Genomic DNA, 23,389 nt, shown 5'->3' with positions numbered 1-23,389 from the left:
CAAAATTGTGGTGGGATTTCTTTAACGTAATCTATAACTAGTCTAATACATCTGAGGTTAAAATGAACAGACTCCTGACCAGGTTAGTCTGCAGACTTTCAAAGTGCCCCCACATGGCTTGTGCTGGTATCATCTGTTACACAAACTTCACTAAAGGTGGTGTTTTCTCTTCTTGTGATTTTCACTTACATCTCAATTGAGTGCAAGGTGACTGGAAATGTTTTGTCCAGAAATTTATTGTTGTTGCATGGGGGGGGGGGAGAGAGAGAGAGAGAGAGAGAGAGAGAGAGAGAGAGAGAGAGAGAGAGAGAGAGAGAGAGAGAGAACTCAAATCATTAAAAGTAGATTAAATGAGAATCTGCAGATTGAATGGGATAGCCAGAGAAAATAAATTCTCTAGAACCATTTTGAAATAGATTCTGCAGCTATGTATTAATTACTGGCTATTTGTCTTTCTAATTAGGCAAATATTCACCTTAGTTTGGAGGGCGGAGAGAGACAGATGTATATACATTGTGGAACATACAACTAACACATATTAATTCAGATTAACCAGATTAAAATATAATTACTGTAAAAATTATTTTTTAAAAAAACTCTATATATATTGAGAGGATTTTGAAGAGGCCATGGTTTAAACAATGTAATAATTTAAAAAATGAAGTAAAATTTATCTGTTCTTGACAAATCAATGCCAACTTCTAGTAATCACCACACTGTTTTCAAGTTATTTACAAATTAATTGATTTCTGCTATGCATCTATTTGCACAGCAAAGAATGGTATTCAAAAGCTGTCATTATTTGCATTTCCAATTCTCAGTATTTACCCAGATTTTCCTTTTTTTCTCTCAGGACAGTCACATAAATAATATTTCAGAATTAGGCTATTTATAACAGGATAGCCACATGACAATGAAATGTGAAGTTTAAAAGTAATACAAAGTCACTACTGTGTTTGTTCATGTGTTTTTTTCAGAAGCCTTAGTGAATTATTGCACATGTAGTCATTCAACCAAGAATGTTCAATTACTGATATTATTTATACTTTTAAGGCTATCTTACAGTAAAAACATATAAAACAGACTAAATGCATTTACTAATTCTAGATCAAGTCTTTACACCAGCATAGCAAAACTCATTTAATGAGACTTGCATAGTTACAAAGACACTAGGAACTATTAGATTCTTTGTCTGCAAAAATAAAGCTTGCAATTCAGTTCTAACAGATTTGAATAATTTAGAAACAACATATTGGAAAACAACAATTTACTACGCATATTTTACACAATTGGGTAAGGTCTGTAATAAGACTCATGGCAAAGATATATGCTTAGTCACTGAAATAAACTGCTTTAGTTGCAGCTTCTATAAACAAGTCTTGCAATCTTTATTCTCAATTTTAAGTATTTTAGCATACGGTATGTATTTTAAATAAATTATTAAATATATTCCTTCCTTCTCTTTTTGTCCTTTGTTTTAAAGCATCTTTTCTGACAAACATTTATTGGGGTGGATGGGTGGGGGGGGTGTGTCTGTGTGCATGTATTCTATATACAGAGAGAGAGAGAGTACACACATACACACATACATGAATATACTATTAAAATTGTAAAATTGTAAATATCTATAGTTAATCATATAAACAAACAAGAAACACTGGGGTGGCTAGTCCAGGAATCAGATAAAGATCAGTGGATAAGCACTGAAAGAAAGTCATACATGCAAGTGAATCGGGGCGGGGAGCTGTTTGCAGAAATCACGGAAGGGAGTCAAGAGGGAAAACCAGGCACAGCACAGAATTGCCAATCACAGGCATGGAGGGTAGAGAAGGAGGACACAGAGAACAAGGAAATACAAATACCAACAGCTATGACATTGGATGAGGAACAGCAAAAGAAAACAAGATCAGTTAAGGTAGTCAAACCAAAACAGATAGGGAGGATAAAGTTTTAAAAAGTGACAGTAAGACCAGATTGCAAGGGAAGCGATGCGAGACAGTCAGAACAATCACAATTGGCTAGAGCAAGGTCCATCACATGGCCAATGAGCAGAGCGCAGAACCAAACAGGCTTACCAATGGTTTTTTTCAAACCTTCAATGCTTTCTCTGATGACGCTGGCAGAGGACCAGCAAAAGCTTAGATTAGGTAGATACGCTTTAAACAGTTACTTTTTATTGCTTATCATGATCTTTTAGCAATAAACAACTGTTTTTTATACATCCCGGTGTTCGAAGATTTTATACTTTAAGTAAATATGCCTGGGATTCGTATTTTTAAAATTATTAGGAGTGTGTGTGTGTGTGTGTGTGTGTGTGTGTGTGTGTGTACACATATCAGTTTGGTGTAGTGGTTAAAGCATGAGTTGTAGTCTGGCTGTAGGCACAAAGATGACTGGGCCAGTCACTCTCTTTCAACCCTAGTAAGAAGACAATACCAAACTACTTCCAAAAAACTTTGCTAAGAAAACTGCAGGGGCCTATCCAGGCAATCAAGACACACACACAAATCCCTTGAGTTGCCTGGACATAATTGCCTGACTCTTGTTATCAGGGCCCATCACCCAATCATTTCCTGAAGATTTGGTATAAACATGGTTCCATTTCATTTTTTAAAAAAAATTATTCTACATGCAACTTGTTTCCTTTATACTCCTAATATTGGATTCTCTTTTGGCCCTTACAACTGGATAGTAAATTAATGCATGCACACACACAGGCACACACACCCCACACACCCCTCCTATTGCTGAGAATAGTACATAAATACTTGAAAGACAAATCAATACAAGCATAACCTTATTATGGAAGGCTCCTTCCCTCACACATTTTAAACAGGCTGTCAGAAGTAGAGGCCTGAAGCATCTTTCTGCATATCAATGAAAAGTTGCACGTGAGCAATTTCATTTGTATGAATTTCCTACTCTTCCTTTTTTTAAAAAAAAGGATCAAAGATTTCTTCTCTTTTATTAGGAAAGCAATGCATCTATCAATGTCATTTGTGACATCACATATTTTGTCTGTGTTTTTCTCACCACTCAAACAAAATCAAAGAATCATTCTCTAAAACAATCATTGCACTGCAGAATGACAATGTTATAAAGGTAATATTTTATTTGCCTTTCTTTAGCCATTATGCCAGAGTATAATCATTTTAGTCGTACAACTTATGTCATTTGAAGCTTATTTGACTGACAGACATGGAGCTGCCTTTCTTGATGTTGAACAAATCAGGTGTCAGCTATCCCTGCAGAGTATCCAGCATACAGATAGTCAGTTAGTCAATTATGATAACCCAGTACAAAAAACTATGGGTAGCCCTTGACTTACGACCACAATTGAGCCCAAAACGTCCGTTACTAAGCAAGGGAGTTATTAAGTGAGTTTTGTCTCATTTTATGACCTTTTTTGCCACAGTTGCTAAGTGACCCATGCAGTCATTAAGCATTTATGGGCTTCAGTAAGGCATTTGATAAAGTAGATGACAACCTACTACTAGATAAAATAGAAAAATGTGGGTTAAACAGCATCACCACCAGATGGATTCGTAGCTGGCTGACCAGCCGTACTCAGCGCGTGATCCTCAATGGAACTGCATCTACATGGAGGGAAGTGTGTAGTGGGGTGCCCCAGGGCTCTGTTTTGGGGCCAGTTTTCTTCAACATCTTCATCAATGATTTGGATGAGGGGATAGATGGGGAACTCAAATTTACAGATGACACCAAACTGGCAGGAATAGCCAACAGTCCAGAAGATAGGCTTAAGATACAGAAGGATCTTGACAGACTTGAACATTAGGTACTATCTAACAAAATGAAATTCAATGGTGAAAAAAGTAAGGTTCTACATTTAGGTAAGAAAAACCAAATGCACAGGTATAGTATAGGTGCTAGTTTGCTCAGTAGTAGTAACTGTGAGAGGGATCTCGGAATCCTACTGGACAATCACTTAAATATGAGCCAGCAGTGTGTTGCAGCTGTGAAAAAAGCCAACACAGTGCTAGGCTGCATTAATAGAAGGATAGAATCAAGCGTTAATACCACTTTACAATGCCTTGGTAAGGCCACACCTGGTCAGTTTTGGTCACCACGATGTAAAAAAGATATTGAGACTCTAGAAAGAGTACAGAGAAGAGCAATAAAGATGATTGGGGGACTGGAGGCTAAAACATATAGGGAACGGTTGCTGGAATTGAGTATGTGTAGTTTAACGAAGAGAAGTGTGAGGGGTGACATGATAGCAGTGTTCCAATATCTCAGGGGCTGCCACAAAGAAGAGGGAGTCAAGCTATTCTCCAAAGCACCTGAAGGCAGGACAAGAAGCAATGGATGGAAACTAACCAAAGAGTGAAGCAACCTAGAACTAAGGAAAAGTTTTCTGACAGTTAGAACAATTAACCAGTGGAACAACCTGCCTCCAGAAGTGGTGAATGCTCCAACACTGGAAGTTTTTAAGAAGAGACTGGACAGCCATTTCACTGCAATGGTATAGGGTTTCCTGCTTGAGCAGGGGGCTGGACTAGATGACCTCCAAGGTCCCTTCCATCATCATCATCATCATCATCATCATCATCATCATTATTATTATTATTATTATTATTATTATTATTATTATTATTATTAATCATCGCACAGTCAGCCAGATGTTCAGACTGGATTTGGCATTTTTGTCTATCTATCGAGTCCTTACCAAGGACCTGGGATAGGCAGATGTGGATGTTTGATGGTATTACAGATCTCGTCGCAGGATGGAAGCAGTTCCTAGTAAGGCCGCCTTTTGCAATTGACTAATGGCGAATTTGTCAATGCCAACGGTGTTCAAGTGGTGCTCCAGTTGGATTTATATTATTATTATTATTATTATTATTATTATTATTATTATTATTATTATTATTATTATTATTATTATTCCAACTGGAAAGGTTACAAATGGTGTTCACATGACCCTGGGACAGTGCAATCATCACAAATACATGCCAGTTGCCAAGCGCCTGAATTTTGATGATGTGACCATGGGGATGCTGCAGTAGTCACAGATGTGAAAACCAAGACCAGTTTTCTTAAGTCATTTTTTTCAGTAATATTGTAACTTAGAATAGTCTCTAAACTAATTGTTATGTCAAGGACTACCTGTAATAATAAAATACATATAAAAATAATTTGTTATATTTTTAGGGAAGGTGATAAGTTACTAAAATTATTTATATTTCTGATGAAGGGGAGATGTCACTTCTTTAGACATTTCTTTCCTTTTTTTTAACTATATTATGTTTTCTTCCTTTTCTATTTGTCTATTTTTTTTCTCTTATTCTCTTCTTTTTTGCAGCTTCTTTTTTTCCCTTTTTATCTTCTTTTTGTATTTTGTACAAGTAGTCCTCAACTTGCAATGGTTTGTTTAGTGACTGTTCGAAGTTATAATGGCACTGGAAAAAGTGACTTATGACTGCTTTTCACCCTTATGATTGTTGTGGTATCCCGATAGTCACATGATCAATATTCAGATGCTTGGCAACTGACTGACATTTACAAGGTGAGTCATGTGATCACCTTTCGCAAGCTTCAGTCAAGCAAAGTCAATGGGGAAGCCAGATTCACTTAACAACCATGTTACTAAATTGCTTTGTTCCTGGCAAATAAATGTTTTGTGCAACACTGACGCTGGAAAAGCTTCCCTTGTGTCTAGCCATAGTCTAATCTTGTTTTACAAAGTAAAGCCAGTACAAGGTAGCTTATTTAATGTACATGATTTCTAAATCCCCTTCCATTTCTCTCATTTTTTCTCGGCCACAAAGCGTTCATAATAACACAGCAATTTGTCTATTTAATTACGCCAGAGAAAATACTTGACAATTCCAGTTATCTCAATGATCCTGCAGGGATGTCCGTTATAACTACTGAGATGTCACTGTACATTTTAAAATGTCTTATTTCTGATCAGCTGGAAGTCTTAAAGTGTGAAGATTTGAATCTAGATATGCTACACTGAGCTGAACACTTCTAAAAAATAAATCTGGCTGGTCAGCAAACAGCTAGGCCATCACAAGAGCCCCACTCTTATTTCACTGATTTATATACCTTTATGAAATCAACTGAACTGTACAGAAGCTCTTAGTGCCTCCCCCAAGATGTCAGACCTTCACACCTAACCCATTGAGTTAAATTATCTACAAACCAAACTCAACATGCCACTTTGTATTAATTTAAGCATCACATACTGCGCTCGCCATTTGCTATAAATGAGAGTTCTCAAGGAACTATACATTCACAGGGTTGCTGAATAAATGACCTTCTCTGAACAAGTTAAAAGTAGAAATCATAGAGGTTTTATCAGCTAATAACTTAGGTGATGTTTTGTTTAGTTTTCTGCCTCAGGCAACGATTCTCACAGCGACTCCACATTGCTTAACTCCTGCATTCTCACTCTGGGTGCAACAGAGAAGACCTTGAAACTTTCTTTAAAGCTCAAGTTCTGTGCCACTTGCCCAACAGACTAATTGGATCCCACTTTGGCCCTGTCTACTCTAGATTAGATGCAGAATCTGTATGTGGCAGTCTAATCCAGATTAGAAGAGGATATTACAATGGTTAAACACTTGACCAATTTCTAAGGATCCCCAACTTCATTTAGAATTTTTTAAACACCACTGACGTTTAGCAATAATGCAGTCTGAGGCCAACTCACATGGATCCATGAGATCAGATAATGAGGGAGATAGTGGAGTCTATAGTGCACTGATGGTCAGGTTTCAAAGCAAGCAAACAAGAAGAAATACCAAGTAAGATCAATCATAGTTGGATGACCAGATTCTAAGATTCTAAGACTATTTTGGGGTTCCAGCTGGAGCCAGGGTTGTGCAAGAATAAATAAAAATGAGATCCAGACAGTTCTGAGGAAAGAAGAAATGTTTATTCCTGAAAGCAGAGTTTGCAGTTAGGGGCGGCTGCAATGAAATGGGATAGAGTGATACAGTTTTTATAGGGAAGCTTGTCCTGGGTGTGGAAATGTCTGTGTGTTGATTCTAGGGTGACACTTGAGGGACATGTGTATATATTTAGGTATGTCTATGTTGTTTATTCTTGTGAACATGCAGTTCTCCTGGGAGACCTAATTTAATTAACTCTGTGTTTGTAGACCTTAACCTTTGATATGTAGATTAGGCCTGAGTAACGTATGGCATTTGGGGGCTTGAGAAAGTTGAATAAAAGATTTAGGCCATTTTGCTGTTTTTACTTGATTAACTTAGCTTCAGATTGACTGTCAATTATCTATCTGTCAATGGATTCTCAGTCCATTGTGGATTCTGTTAATGTTTTAAGGGAAGATGAAAACAGTATAAAGAATAAAATATATTTTGATATAAAGCTTCTCACACTGACTCACTGCAATTTCTCTTCCACATGCTGGCAGGTAACACGATTGGGCAGACAGGCTCTTGAACCATGACTACAATACTTTACAACGTTCTATGTAAACATGGACAGAAGGACATATAGGCCTGGCTCTGGCAGCTAATCACATCCTGGGACTGAAATGCAACTATAATGTGCAAACCATGATATAAAAATGATTTACTTTGAGTATTTAAAAAAATCCAGTTTTGTCGTACAACCACTAGCTTTGGCAACTGACATTTACCATTTCCCACTTAAGTAGCTCTACTTTACAGAATCTAGAATGTGTATAAATGTCTTTGTACTGATGGAGCAGGATCAATTCAGTAGTCAGGCTGCTTTCCCTTTTATAGCCTTCTGTGCTTATAATGTTAATTTTCTCTTTATGAATTTATTAACATTCTGTTCACTCATAAGCATACTTATATTTATACTTAGAGTATAGCTCAGTGGGTTAGGACACTGAGCCTGTCAATCAGAAGGTCGGCAGTTTGGCGGGTCGAATCCCGAGTGCCGCGTAACAGAGTGAGCGCCTGTTACTCGTCCCAGCTTCTACCAACCTAGCAGTTCGAAAGCACATAAAAATGCAAGTAGAAAAATAGGGACCACTCCGGTGGGAAGGTAACAGCATTCCGTGCGCCTTTGGCATCCAGTCATGCCAGCCACATGACCACGGAGACGTCCTCGGACAAACGCTGGCTCTTCAGCTTTGAAACGGAGATGAGCACCGGCCCCTAGAGTCAGAAACGACTAGCACGCATGTGCGGGGGAACCTTTACCTTTACCTATACTTAGAGTATTTCTCTCACTCATTCTACCAGACTCCATTTCCATGCATGTAGTAGGCTGATGTTTTATTATTCTTTTTTCTACCACTTACTCACAGTTCATGCACTCTGAAATTTGTTATATTAGAATTTCTAACATATCATCTAAATGCATTTTTTTACCTAGAAGCCTTTTGGGAAGGCTTAGTCTTCCCCAAAGTACATCTTAGTGTTAGGCAAAAGATAAAATAATAAATGGAAAATATGGCAAGGTCTGATCTGGGAAACACAGGAGTAAAATTAACAAAAGTCTTTTAGCCAATAATTATTCATTTACTACAAGAAAAACATGAAAAAGATTAAAATCAAAGACTATGATAGGACAGTAGGATGTCCTATAAAGTAAACCTGCTGGGTTTTATTAAAAGCTAATTTTAATCTACAATATGGTACTTATACCAGATCACTATACTTACTATTAATCCATTTCCTTGAAAAAGAAACTAATTAATTTGAAAGCTATGCATATAATGTATGTGAATTAACATGTGAATCCAGTGGCGGAATTCAGCCAGTTAGCACCAGTTCAACAGAACCGCTAGCTAATTTATTATTGCCCAATCCCAGAATGGACTTCCAGAAGCGGCATCCACACAGAGAACTGGTTGTTCACATATTTGAATCCCACCACTGTGTGAATACCATTGCATTCTAAGCTATCATCCAGTAGTTTATACTCAACCATCAATATCTTGGAAAAACAAACATTTCTTCTTTCAAATTGAAGTTAGTTACATTTTCTTGCATGCAAAGCAATAAAGCAGTTATACAATGGAGTCTTAAAACTATACCTCAATACAATCTTACCCATGTCAATTCAGGAAAGTCAAAAACATAGAAATTCCATTAAATTCTAGGTAAAAAGGTATAGGACTATATCTTTGATAAAAGATTTCAATTTCATTTTAAAAGAAATGTAATTCTCTCATTTCTAGGGAAGTATTTATCTGCTGATGCCCATTTAGGGCTTTTGTTATCATTTGTATTGGCTGTGAACGCTCAGAATATTATACTCAAGTGCCCTACCTCAGTGAAAGCTCACATGCAATTCCCTAGTGTAATTCCAGTTGATATTGCCTCAGTAGCTCATAGGTCATATGATTCTGACCTTCCACTTGTTGATAACCTATGACGTCCATCTTCCATGGTTTAAGAATTTGATATGCTGACTGTGATTTTGGGAGATTTGAGTTCAACTCCATGCATAGAATAAACTGTTCCTACTTCAATTGCTCTACAAGCTAGGTCACAGCACTCAGATTTGGTTATGTTATTGTATGAGTGGGTAAAATGGCTGGAATATTTATGTGGCAATTCTACTCCTCCTCTGAGATCCAACAGTGAACGGCAGAACATTATTACACTGGTCTAGTCAATTAGATGCATAGCTTCAAACCAACGTCACTACTCTGCTTTGCATTAAACGTCCAGTGAACGTATTCCATTTCTTGTATATTGTCTAAAGACATATGGCAAGAGCTGTTGAGAACGCAAATACTAATCAACAAATGAAAAATCACCAGCACAATCCATTCCTTTTGCTCTTTTGCAAGATGTTCAACAGAACAATGAAATACGTCCTGCAAAAGAATAGAGAGACCATACTACGGTGTTTTGTAGATTTCATCTGAAGGATGAAAGCCCTCAATCTGTTAAAAGTGCAACAAGATGCTTCTTTGTCAGAAAAGAGAGTGCAAAATATTAATATAATAAAAATCCCAAAAAGATATAACCACAATATTAAGGAAATTCCAGAAAAGCACATTGTAGCAAATGCAGCTCACATTATAAAGAAGCGACCCTTCTAAAACAATGAGACTTCAGGTTGTACCAGTCCTTCAGCAGAGTTCTGCCAAACAGCATTTCTTAGCTTACAAAAACACAGAGGCCCGAGAAATATTCTTTTGTTTAGAGGAAGGAGATCCAAGGGGAACTATTAGAATAATTTTCCTGTTTATTACAGAATAGAGCTCACTCCACGCTGAAGTACTAACTATATTAAAATCCTGAACATTCCACAGAGGGGGGGAAAAGCACTGAAGCTTACATGAAACAAGAAAAGGAAAAGATACAACACCATTAAAAGTTAGGTTTCTAACCGATCTACAAATAAAAGCAAGCTTCCTTATTGTTCCCATGTGGAATTATATGCCTGTTTCAATTGCTTCTTTATTTCAAAAGGGTTCTAGAATGAGTTAATGACCAGTCACTGAAGGGTTAAAAAGTTGGGCTCGTTGGAAAAGAGACCTCAAAAATATGGGTAATGATTGTGCAAGACTATCCCCTAACACAAGACATTCCAAGTGCAAAGGGATACAAAATGTAATGTTAGAATATGACATCTTGTTAATTATGTTTAAGTTGCAAACTAAATTGTGATATAACTGTTTACCCATGAATACATAAAATGGAATAGTACTTCTACATGGGAATGTCAGGTGTCCTTAAAAAAATAACCAAATGTAGCAACATATCGTGAAAAATTTGGAAGTCTCAAATCTCTTTTTTCAGAAGGACTGCAACTCTATACATTAGTATCTATGGAGATTCTCAGTCATCCAGGTCATAGTTATCACAAAGATTTCCACAAGGCAACTGGACTTCCTTGTTTTTCTTTGAAGACATTTCGCTTCTCATCCAAGAAGCTTCTTCAGCTCTGAGCTAAAGAAGCTCCTTGGATGAGAAGCGAAACGTCTTCAAAAAAACGTCAAGGAAGTCCAGTTGCCTCGTGAAAAAGCATCTTTCTATACATCAGTATTTCTTAACCTTGGCAATTTGCTTGTCGATTAGAAGGTCGGCAGTTTGGCAGGTCGAATCCCGAGTGCCGCGTAACAGAGTGAGCGCCTGTTACTCGTCCCAGCTTCTGCCAACCTAGCAGTTCGAAAGCACGTAAAAATGCAAGTAGAAAAATAGGGACCACTACGGTGGGAAGGTAACAGCGTTCCATGCACCTTTGGCATCTAGTCATGCTGGCCACATGACCACGGAGATGTCCTTGGACAAGCGCTGGCTCTTCGGCTTTGAAACGGAGATGAGCACTGGCCCCTAGAGTTGGAAACGACTAGCACGCATGTGCAGGGGAACCTTTACCTTTTTAAATCCTTTCTGCATGTTTCTGGGACACTCTGCAACATCAGAGTTTTGCAATACAAGTTCCCACATCTCAAGAGTCAGTCAAAGGCAATTACCATGTTAGATCTGACTATCTTAACCCCATCCTCCATGCAGTGCAAACTTGGTGCTATGTTGATTTTCACTTTTTCCCCAAAGCAAAAGAATTCTTTCATGGGTACCTGATTTAGATGAAACAGTAGGAAGAATGCCTGGCTGAACAGAGTGTGACATTCTTTCATGTCAGCTTTAAGAAGCTTGTCGGTCACAAAGAGAAAGGTGCAGCAAACAGTAGTGGCTAGGAATGGAAAAGTAAACAAAAGAGCACTTTTCTTGTTTCATTTATTAAAATATACCTCTTTTCACTAAAGCGATATAGGTGGAGACATTACATTTCATTCAACCCTCATATTTTTTTAAATAAATAAATCCATTCCTCTGCTGCCCCAAGCAGATGATCCTCCAAACATCAGAAGAATGAGAGAATAAGTATATGATCTTGCTATATGTAGGTGCTCATCGGGATTTTATTTTTTTAAAAAGGGATGTAGCAGTAACCATGGCATTTTTTCATCTCAAGGGAGGATAAGAATGAATGTCCAAAACTCTAATAATAAAGTATCTCTCCCGGTTGTAAAAAGACCTTGGAAATCATTTGATCTATCAGGAGGAATCAATGATAAATCCCTGAAGTACTGTCAAGACAATTATATGAGGCAAACGAAGATCTTGATCAAATCAACTGAAGACATAATTGCAAAAGGGAAAATAAAAAATAATATAAAATTAATTTGGAAGCATTTTATTTCTTGCTTAAAACATGGGATGGCCATGTGAGTCACAGACTTTATCCTTGTCCTAGAGAGGCCTGTTTTCCTTTGCTTTGTATCCTAAAATGCCTTCCCCAACACTTGGTGGATTGTCCCTGATGCCTTCCCGCCCCACAGCAATAATTACATAGCTTGTATGCTATCAAAATTTGTTCCGGGTGGGATTAAATATTGTGACATCATGATGATGATGATGATGATGAATATTATACATGTACATGAAATGGGAAAGGCCACAAGGATTAGGAAGGGAGAGAGGTTATAAAGAAAGTTCCTCCCCACAAGCAAATAATTTGCCAACATCCTGGATTAAAATTAGTGGCTCGTTCTCACTATTTTAGCAATTTATCAAATCCTGGTACCACACAGTTGAGCAGATTTTTGATAGTCACCGAGATAGCCAGGAAGGTCAATACCTTTTCCAATTTCTGCTTTCTGAAATTAATATACTTTAAAGGGAATTTTTTTGTGAGCAGCTGAATTTTGTTATAAACCTGGTTTCATTTTTCAGACAAGTACACAACTGCAATGTCTTAATGGTGAGCAAATGCTTTGGCACTTTCAAATGTGGAACGTTTTTTCTTGAAAACCTATTTGTGGAACATGGGGCTCACTGAGCGTTCTCAAATCTTTCTTCCTGATTCCGCTGTGATGGGTTTTCAACAGAAATCTTCTCAATATAAAAGAGGGGAATCAATGAAAAGTATCAGAGGTGAAAGGCTCTTGTCATCTATACAAATAGAGGTAGATATGGTAGCAGGGGGACATTTTATTTTCATACTTGCTACATTTCTTTGGGTATTTTTCCTGTGTGAATAAAATACCTGTAGAGAACCAACCAAAGATATTTAGAGCCTAGTGCACAGTGAGCCCTTGTGCTTATGAAATATAGACAAACAGCATGCTGCTTTTGTACAACAGTCATGGAAACGTATGTTCAATCGTAGATTTTCACAGCACAAGCATGCGGCTTTCATTGTTTTGCTATGAATAATATTGTTGAAATGAGAATGACTTATTTTACAGCTAAAAGTCTTTGCACATTTGACAGCATGAAACTTGGCAAAAATGTTGTAATAGGCAATGATCTGGTCAGATCCAACTGGCTTCAGGGGTATAAAAAAAATCAGAAAAATTTTAAATCCCCCAGAAAATATTTCACACATGTTTCAACATCGTGCCATTAAATTCCTTCACCGGAGCTAAAGGTTGAAGGTTGAAATAAAAAAGAAAAAAAATAGAAGGAAAGAAGACTTCAATCAAGTGATGCTACCTTGAACAAAGGACATGGTTACCCCCAGTTTCGGTGATTATGTGTGAGCATTTCCAACATGTATGTAAGTCCTTCAGTTCTGCTGTTCAGTTCCAGGATGGAGGCTGATTGAATATTTGATACTATAGATAAAAAAAAGTATGGGATTATGAGACACGTATTTTCTACATCATTTGGAAAAATAAGTAGAGCATATGGTGATAATGAAGGAAGTGGGTAGACTGGCAAAGCCTATACAGCTCCAGATGATAAACAAGACATGCCTTAATACATATATATATAACAACACACAACCACAAAACAGAAACCTAACTACAGCTGCAACATCAGCCACTTTAAACCCCTCCAAACCACACAATATATCTCCTATATTTATCCAAAAACTGATTAATCGGTGTTCTGAATTAAGGACATTTTAGTACTACCAAATAGATGTCAACAGCATCTGGCAGAACAGTGTTTAGTTGGACCAGTTGGAAATGAATTGTTGTAATCTGTAATAAATGTAGAGCTCAAATCCCTGTATTGAAGTATTATTTTAGAGCTTTTAGAACCTGTGTGGGCTGATTGTTCTACTGAAATGTTTTGATGCCATGGAAACGCTAGCAGATATTTTCTCTTAATTGCATGAATGGTTGACAGATACGTTTGCGGCACAGTAGAATTAAGTTCTTGATTGCCAATGAACTATGCCTTAAAGCAAGAATGAAGCAGGAAACACAGAGAGCTGGAAAGAGTTTCAAAGAACATCTGAACAAGGGACAGACCTGATGTTGTGATGATGTAACTCAGTCTACAAGCTTGTAGTCAAATGGGGAGGGGGAGGATTTCAGAGAGAAGACTTAATTACATCAAACACCACACTGCTGGTTCTGTCTCTCTTGGGGACATAATTTGTTCCTTCTTGTAGAGATTTCTTTTGCCTTGGGGATTAATGGTATCTCTTCCCATTCATCTTGCAGAGGGTATACTCAGTCTGAATGGCCTGCCAGCTCTTGAGAGTAGCTTTGAATCTGTTCATGATAGCAAGATATATAGTTTCAGGTATTTATCTTCCAAGAACTATGGGATATTACTGATGGAATCCAACTGAATCCGTTAAATGTCAATCCTGTTGACAGAGCCTCAAATGTCCCTCTACAAAGGGGATTATTAATGTCCATCCCCAGATACAGGAAAATGCTGAAAAATATCCTTCCACCACAAATAGAAATTTTTTGAGGTATTTCTTCCCTAACCTGGTATGCTAGACAAGCATTATTGTATTAATGGGGAGTTCAAGAGGTTTCATTTCATACAACTGAAGGGCACCAGGTTAGTCATGGCCGCTATAAGAGCACTGCAGTGCTATGAAACTTAGCTGCCAATTATGCCATTTCTAATTGTCATAAACAAACTTCCAAAGCACAAACCCTGTAGACCTTAGCAATTGTGGAGGTCAAATTCTACCTGAAAACATAAAGTTTAATGTAATTACAGCATGACTTTGTTTGGCCATCTAATGTTAAACGTCCTATATTACTCCTATTGGTATCTTCTAATTATCACTTTGTTGGTTGCATCTTATGATTTATGATTGTATCTTATGTTTTATGATTTATCACTTTCTTGCTTGAATGAATATTAAGAGTTTATGCACCAGAGACAAATTCCTTCTGTGTCCAATCACCGTTGGCCAGTAAAGAATATTCTTATTCTATTCACTCAATTTCAATTCAAATTTTAGAGCATTATTGACTGAAATGCTTAACTATCCCTAACAATAACATTAAGGTCCAGAAATAATCCTGTGGCCAGTTATGGAAGCCATTCTTATACATCAAGGGTAGATTTACATCTCTTAGACTGCTAGGGACAAAGCTTTATATTCAATATGAATTCTCATTTAATGAAAAGACCTGTTCTCAGTACCCTTTAATGGGATAAAACTATCTGTTGGTAACCGTAAAACTTCCTGCAGAAACTCTTCTGACTAAATGGATGTGGGAAGTCTGGCATGCTTCTGTAGCATTACTCAAATATGCCCTGATTTTATTTTCATCTCATTTCATTATGCTTATCCACTCTGACATTTCATATACTTTACACTTACTTGACTACTAAAATTGAAAGTGTCAAAATAGAAAATGGGGAAAGTGTGCATTAAAATCAACTTAATTAAAACCACACCTATAGTGTCATAAATGTTCATAGTGCTATAGAAATATTTGAATTAGCCTACATGTTAGCTAAATAAATTCAGATTTAATTCCTGCCCTGAATCTTTTCACTTTTTTTCAGAGTACATCTGCCTACATGCCACTCTAAGGCCAAGCATGGTCCTGTGCTTGAAAAAAAGAACTCTCCTTCATAGAATTAGTAGATGGATCTAGAATTAAATGGATCTAGAATTGAAGAAATGTTAAACTCAGTCTCCACTCAGCAATGAAACTCATTGGATGATTGTACCTGATGCTGTCATCAATCTTATATTGCAAGATTGGTGAGATTGGTGAGAATGAGGGAGATTGCCTACCTGTACTCCGGATGTCAGGATACCACAGGATAGGAGTTATCCCATGCTATGAGCACTGGGGATGAGGAAAATCTTCAAGCTCTCAACCACGACAGAGTTTTCAAGGACACTGGTTCAACCACCTCAGTTTCAAATCACCTTTGTATTTAGAATTATTTTATAGTTAAAAGAACAAGATTTAAAAACTACCTAGTGAGTAAAATGTCTTCCCAAAACAGAAGAAAAGCTAACTAACAGTGTAAAGAACTGTAATTATTAAAGCTAAATTCCATAGTTCTTCTGTAAGACAGCTATTATATAAGAAAGTACAATGCCTTTTGAGCTATCATATGAAAAAAGACACAGAGATAAAATGACATATTTTAAGTGTTTACACACACACACACACACACGCACGCACGCACATTACACATTCAATTATGTCAAGTTTTGTTAAAGTGTATGAAAGGCAAAAGCTCTTGTTCCTAATGAAATACTATACCACATTTTTCTGTCTTGATATTCTGATTAACAGATTCAGAATTGACTGGAGCAGCAAAGGAATAAACTTTTCCAAATCGTTCAATATTCGACATGATTTTCCAACAATTACATAGGGTTTTTTTCTTGGGGAAAAAAAACAAGGCTGTGCTGTCATCTGTAAAAACAGGATTATAATCATTTCTATTTTATTTTATTTTTCATTTTTAATTCTATAACTGTGATCCTAGCATATCAGATAAATATTCAAATAGCTCAGGTTCTATAATTTATTTACATGCCTAAAAAAAGAATTCAACAGCACCATCATGTGGCAAATACAAAACATGCAAACTAAAAATATAGATACTGTATAAAAGGGAAAGGCATTTCCTTCTATTGAGTTTGTTCTATCTCTGTCTGTCTGTCTGTCTGTCTGTCTGTCTGTCTGTCTGTCTATCTATCTATCTATCTATCTATCTATCTATCTATCTATCTATCTATCTATCTATCTATCTATCTATCTATTGTTTGTATGGTCCAGTCCTGAAAAAGTCTATCTGTTCCATCTCTCCATCTGCACTTGTACTAATTTTATAGCATGTCTATTAACTTTGCTACTGTACAAAAGCTAATATATCTGACCTTGTATCTTCTGTCAAAGAAGAATCAATACATGGTAAAATAATTAAATCATAGTCTATTGAATTTAGGACAAAGATAAAGAATTCTGCCCCAAATCAGACTGGCTAATATACCTTATATTGCTGCCAAGTTTTCTTATGTTACTGTTAAGGATAAAACTCTTGAAGGATTTTTGGAACATAAAACAATATTACTCAACACAACCAATCACTACAAATAAAATCAGCAGTCCAAACTTTAAATAACCCAACAGATAAGTCCCTATTTTACAGAACAGAAGTTCTGCAATGAAAGAACTTACGGTAATTAAGCCACAATGGATGTTCATTTCAGAAATTCGGAAGCTATTGATGAAAAGGCCTTCTTTCTGTGTCCTCAGTCTTGCAGCCATTTTTTTAGGGTAGGCAAGTGAAAAACAACCCCAATAAGGGCAGATGAAGGCACACTTATACAGACAACAGGTCTCTAAGTATTTCTGGTTGCAAATAGTTTAAAAGCAGACTTAGCACTAAGTCTGGAAATCTCTGAAATCCATGCAATTGTGAAATATTGAAATCAAATGAGTGTTTAGCCAGCTCATAGCAATATCTGGACAGACATGTTCTGAACCAGCTGAATTTTCTTGAAACACCCATAATGCATTATAGTAGTTTGGCATCTATTCAGAGTATTAATATTTGAGAAATAACATGGTATCTCTAGGTAGTACTGCAAGTGACATAGAAGCACTGCCATATGTGCTTCTCGAATTAATGCCAATCACCTAAAAATTCCCAGCTTCATAGATTAAAATTGTATGCATACCTTTATCTAAATTTAGTGAACCTCCAGCATTAATTTACACCTATCCTGGCTGGAACTAACAAAGTTTATTTGCCCTCATCTGTCCAAAAATTGCCTTCTTATATGAATTCAGGAAGTCTATACAGCTTTCTTCTGTAAGGTTCCAGTCCCTTACCTGAACTTGAGATACCATATCAATCTAATCAGATAACTCAAGAGGAGACTTCTTGATCAAGCAGCACTTTATTTGATCAAATTAAGTAGCTGGATGGCCAACAATCTGGAACGCTGGCAGAGTTACATCCAGAAGTGCCACACATTAGGAAATTGGTAGCATTGCTTTATAAACTTTGTTAGCCAATGAAACAGAGCCATTACATCAGAAGAAAGACATCAATCATTCCTGTGTACTCTCTTATTCCTTCCTTCAGTACATCCCTTCCATGTACATGTTTCCCACACTTGCATGAAATTTCTCTGGTGCAAAAGCTGATTACAAAAAGCAAGAAAGCAACAGTTAGACTAAACAATTTCCCTTTGTTCCAGAACCCTTCACTTCCATAGATGAAAATGAAAATTACAGTATTAATTAACCACAGGCTTTGTCTAGTCATTTTACTGAGATGTTTTTTTAAAAAAAATGTTAATGGACAAGATAAAACCTTATGACACTCTGCAAGCCACTTATCATGAGGCACAGCACAAGTCCTCAAACATCAACGTCTGAAAAAATATTCATACAGGAAGAACTATCCAAAGGATTATGTGGTTAATGCTCTTTAAAGCCTCTGAGCAGTGCAGCAAAACCAAGGACATACTCCATAAACTAATCCCATCTACCTGAGCTATTAAAATGGGTACTTTCACAAAGCCAACCATGATGCTGGCTTGAAATGGATCCAGATAATCAGCACTATCACATTCAGTATACTTTGTACAAGCAAAAATCTCAGGCAAGATCTCACTCTTCCACGATTTTTGTTCTGATATGTTAACATTACACTGTTAGCTATTTGCTGGGTATAGAGTTTAAAAAATAATGCCTCAAAACAAGGTGTGAATTGTTTTAGGGTCTGCTCATCCCTGAAACTGCTTCTATAATAAAAGATATAATGAATTTTATACATTTCGAAAAACCTGTTCGCTTATTTGGGAACAAGACTCACTGACTAAAATAGAAAACGTCTCTGCTCAACTGTCTGCATAATAAACAGAGATATTATAAAATTATAAAATCTACATGCACAGAATTTCATGGGCTCATTTCTCTGCTATATATGGACCCTTTGAACATCTAAGAAAAGAAATTTTACAAGAGTTTACGTACATATACACATACTTTGAGTCAGTGCTGATTTCTGTTGACTGCCTAGATAACTTCCTGCAGCTTTCTTGACAACATTTTAAAACTTTGCCATTGCCTGCTTCCTAGGGCTGAGAGAAAAGGACTGGCCCAAGGTCACCCAGCTGGCTTTGTGTCTTAAGATAGGACTAGAACTCGGTCTCTCAATTTCTAGTTTAGTGACTTAACTACTATACCAGACTGAGTCTCTTTATCTATAATAAGGTCACATAATTGGGTGCACTTAAAATCAACATAGCAAAGTTTATAAATACCGTACTAATTTTATTCAATGCACTCTTAAAATTTAAATACCCATTTAAATATTTATAGAAATCCAGAGGAAGGTCAATAGCAACCAAGATTATTCAACAATGATCACTAGAAGATACTGCCTTTTGAAACTTAGGAGAAAAGTATTACTATTCTGGATCAGCAGGAAAAGGCATTTGCATTCAGACCACATACCATGGCCCGCAAAGTCATTTCTATTTAAAATTAGGGCAATGTGTTAAGAGAGCTGCTCTTTTGTAATTGCACTGTGAAAGCAACACCATCTGGCTATCTGCAAGGTAAAAGATTCTTTATTTTCCTTTTCTTGAAAAGGGAAGTAAAGGGTTTTTTTTTTAAAAAAAATGAAACATCCAGTTAAGCTCAGGATACAATATATTAAACTTGTTTTCATTGCAGACCTTTGCAGAACTAACAATGATAACATTTTAGACATTTATAGCATATAGTACACAAAATTATGTGCCTATTATTTTATATACTTATATATTGTAGGGTTTTGTAACTGGAACTAGAAAAAGAAACAAATGGTTCAGCCTAACTGCTGCTATCTCACTTCTGTAATCAGCATTTGCAAGTCAGGGACAAATTTGATGCAAGCATGAGAAAACACATACAGTACACGGATGAGGAGGGAATAAGGGACTGTACAGGAATGATTGATGTCTTCCTCATATGGTAATAACTCTATTGTCTAATGTTGATTGGTTGACAAAGTTTACAAAGCAATGCCATTAACTTTCTAAGGCGTGGCATATCTGAATGCAATCGCTGCCAGCCTTTCAGATTGTGTTTCACCTAGCACTTCATTCGATCGAATAAAAGTACTGTCTCTTTAAGAAGCCTCTGCCTGAGCTTTCCTGATTGGATCTTATGATGTCTCAGGTTTAATCAAGGCCCAGTGACCTTACAATATTTTATAAACTAGAAAGAAAGAGTTAATAACAGTGACCCCATTGTAGAAGTTAAACAAGACATCCACTCCAAAGCCCAGCAATCCAATCTGCAAATATACAATCTATATTGTTTGCATGCATGGATAACTGACAAAATAAAGCAATCAGCTGGAGTGTTGATTTCCCTGATCCTGTTTCATATGCACTCTTTCTCTATCTAGACCAGGGCTTTTCAATCTTTTCACCCATTGTACCACTTTGAGGATATGGCAACATCCGAGTACCACCAGTCACCTAGCAAAGTGTCAAAAACTTGATGACCAAAAAAAAAAGTGAAGTACAGGTAGTTCTCGACTTACAACAGTTCACTTAGTGACTTTTTGAAGTTACAATGGCACAGAAAAAAGTGCCCCCCAAGCCACAGCCGAGCAAGACACCTGCCTGCCCGCCCAGAGGTGCTCTTCCTCCTGTCCGAGGTTTTCATTGTTCTGAGCATTTCTGTTGAAGATTGGCAGTGGGGGTGGGGGGGTGTTTGGTTTTTATCCCCCCCCCCCTCTGCTGGGTGGTTGCAGCAGGTTTTGGTCCCTTCACATGATCCTGGGACACTGTGACCGTCATAAATATGAATCAGTTGCCAAGCATCTGAATGTAAATCACAAGACCCTGCAGATGCTGCAACATTCCAGCTGATCAGCGCTTCTTCTGGCCTCAGCAGAAGCGTCAGGATCAGCACCGAGCTCCAGCTGGAGCCTGGTGCTGATCCTGGCGCTTCCGCTGAGCCCTGACAGGCCTGCAGCTCCAGCCATCTCTTGCTCAGGCTTGTGCGGTGCTGCCACCGGTTCAGCTCATTCCCCTCCCCCGCTACCGCTTTTCTAGGATGGTCGCGTACCACCTGCCATGTGCCAATGTACCCCGTACCACTGGTTGAAAAGCCCTGATCTAAACACTATCACAGGACTGTTACCATAAAGATAAAATTTGAGAAGTTACTTACGAGTTTCTATAACAAAAGCAGGATATAACCTAATAAATACATTTTCTTCCAAATGTATTCTAGATTTTCAAAGGTTTCTTTAACCCTTTTAATTCAATACAAATGGCCAAATTAATTCTCAACTGAGCGTTTTTATAAAGATACATCAGCAGTTTTCAGGGGAAACAAAACACACACACACATTAATTTAGAGTGTGTGTGTGTCTGTGTCTGTGTGTATGAATGAATAGCTCCATAAAAACAGATCATGCCGAGTGTGAATGTTCATTCTTAAAGGTAAAGGTAAAGGTTTCCGTCTCTGTGGTCATGTGGCCGGCATGACTAGACGCCAAAGGCGCACGGAACGCTGTTACCTTCCCACCATAGTGGTCCCTATTTTACTACTTGCATTTTTACGTGCTTTCGAACTGCTAGGTTGGCAGAGCTGGGACGAGTAACAGGCGCTCCCTCTGCTACACGGCACTTGGGATTCGATCCGCCAAACTGCCGATCTTCTGATCGACAAGCTCAGCGTCCTAACATGATGGCAAATCTGTCTGTTGCCAAGAGGCAGAAGGAAACCAGGCCTTGTGCCCCCAAAAGGAAGCAAACCAATCCCCTGCTAAAATGGACTGATGTAGTCTGCTTATAATAGCATTCACTATTTTTTAAAAAACATGGTATTTTCCTGTAATCATTAGGATTTATTGTAAATTCACCAGAGCATATGAAATAAATGTTTAACATTTGAGTAATGAAACTGAGTTACATTGCCTCCAAAGAAAATTTATTGAATTTTCTTCAGCCACATCAAACTGAAAAGATCTGCAAATAAAAAGGCATTCTTGACCAGCTAACCATCTAATTAGACTCCTGGAACGCTAGATTGTGACCTGACTGTGCGTCTGCCCCACACTCTGGACTGTGCCCTTTCAGAGTGCTTTGCAAGAGATCTCCCTAAAGATTTGGACTTTGTTGCTATGTAAAGCTCCTTGAACTAATTCTCAAAGTATGTGCTCCTTGAACTAATTCTCAAAGTATATGCGCATATATGAATATGTCTTAGAAGGGATTCAAGGACTTGGGTAGAAAGATGGCTGGGAAAAGTTTTTGGTTGATGGGTAACAAAGGGCAGGTAGTAACATCTCAGCTTTGGTAGGCAGAGGGAAGTTCAGTAAGAGACAGGGCTGGCTGTTCTTGGGGAAGATGCACTTGCCACCATGTTTTTTTTTCCCTCTTTGAGCCCTCTGGGTTCACCCAAATGCTGGTCATCTGATCCTCTATGGCTTTAACCTCCAGCTTTACTATTAAATGTCTTATTACTATTAATCTGCAATAAGGCCTCCCTCATCCAGGATCTTACAATGGCTGGTTGCCGTGTGTAAGCAAGAAGTGGATGGAGGTTTATTCCTCCAAATGCACTCGCTTGCGTTTCATGTATGGCATCAGTGGTGACCCCCCCCTAGAGTAGAGGTGGTAGAGTGTTTACTGTCAGACAGGAACTCTGGTGGCAGGAAACTCAAATTGGGGTAATGTAGGGATATATTTCAGACCCTTTTAAATTCATATAATTTGAATAAATTGAATAAATCAGCTCTCTCGATTACACGCACAAACACACACCAGTATTAGCAAATTGGTGTGAAGATTCTCAGTTACCCAGTCATAGTTATATCAAAAGGGGTTATTTTTTTGAAGAAGCAACTGGGGTGATTTTTTTGAGGAAGACATTTCACTTATCCTGGAAGCTTCATCGGTTGTATTGGATGGTGTAGTAGAACAGGGGTGTCAAAACTTGCAATGTCACATGATGTGTCAAGATGTACCTTCTAAATGAGAGGTCCCCAACCTTTTGGGCACCAGGGACCGATTCCATGGAGGGAGGACCAGAGGAGGTGTGGTTCTGTGTGCTGCCTTCATCCTGCTGATGGGGCTTTGCTTGTTTGTGCAGACTGGCTGCTGGCATGCTGCAGCCCGGTACTGGTCCACGGACTGGAGGTTGGGCACCGGTCCTAAAAATTCAAGTTTTAATATTTGCACAAAATATTAAATTCA

The sequence above is a fragment of the Vipera ursinii genome (genome assembly GCF_947247035.1).
Source record: "Vipera ursinii genome assembly, chromosome: 3".
Classification (NCBI taxonomy): Eukaryota; Metazoa; Chordata; class Lepidosauria; order Squamata; family Viperidae; genus Vipera; species Vipera ursinii.
Note: the sequence above shows the minus strand (reverse complement) of the source record.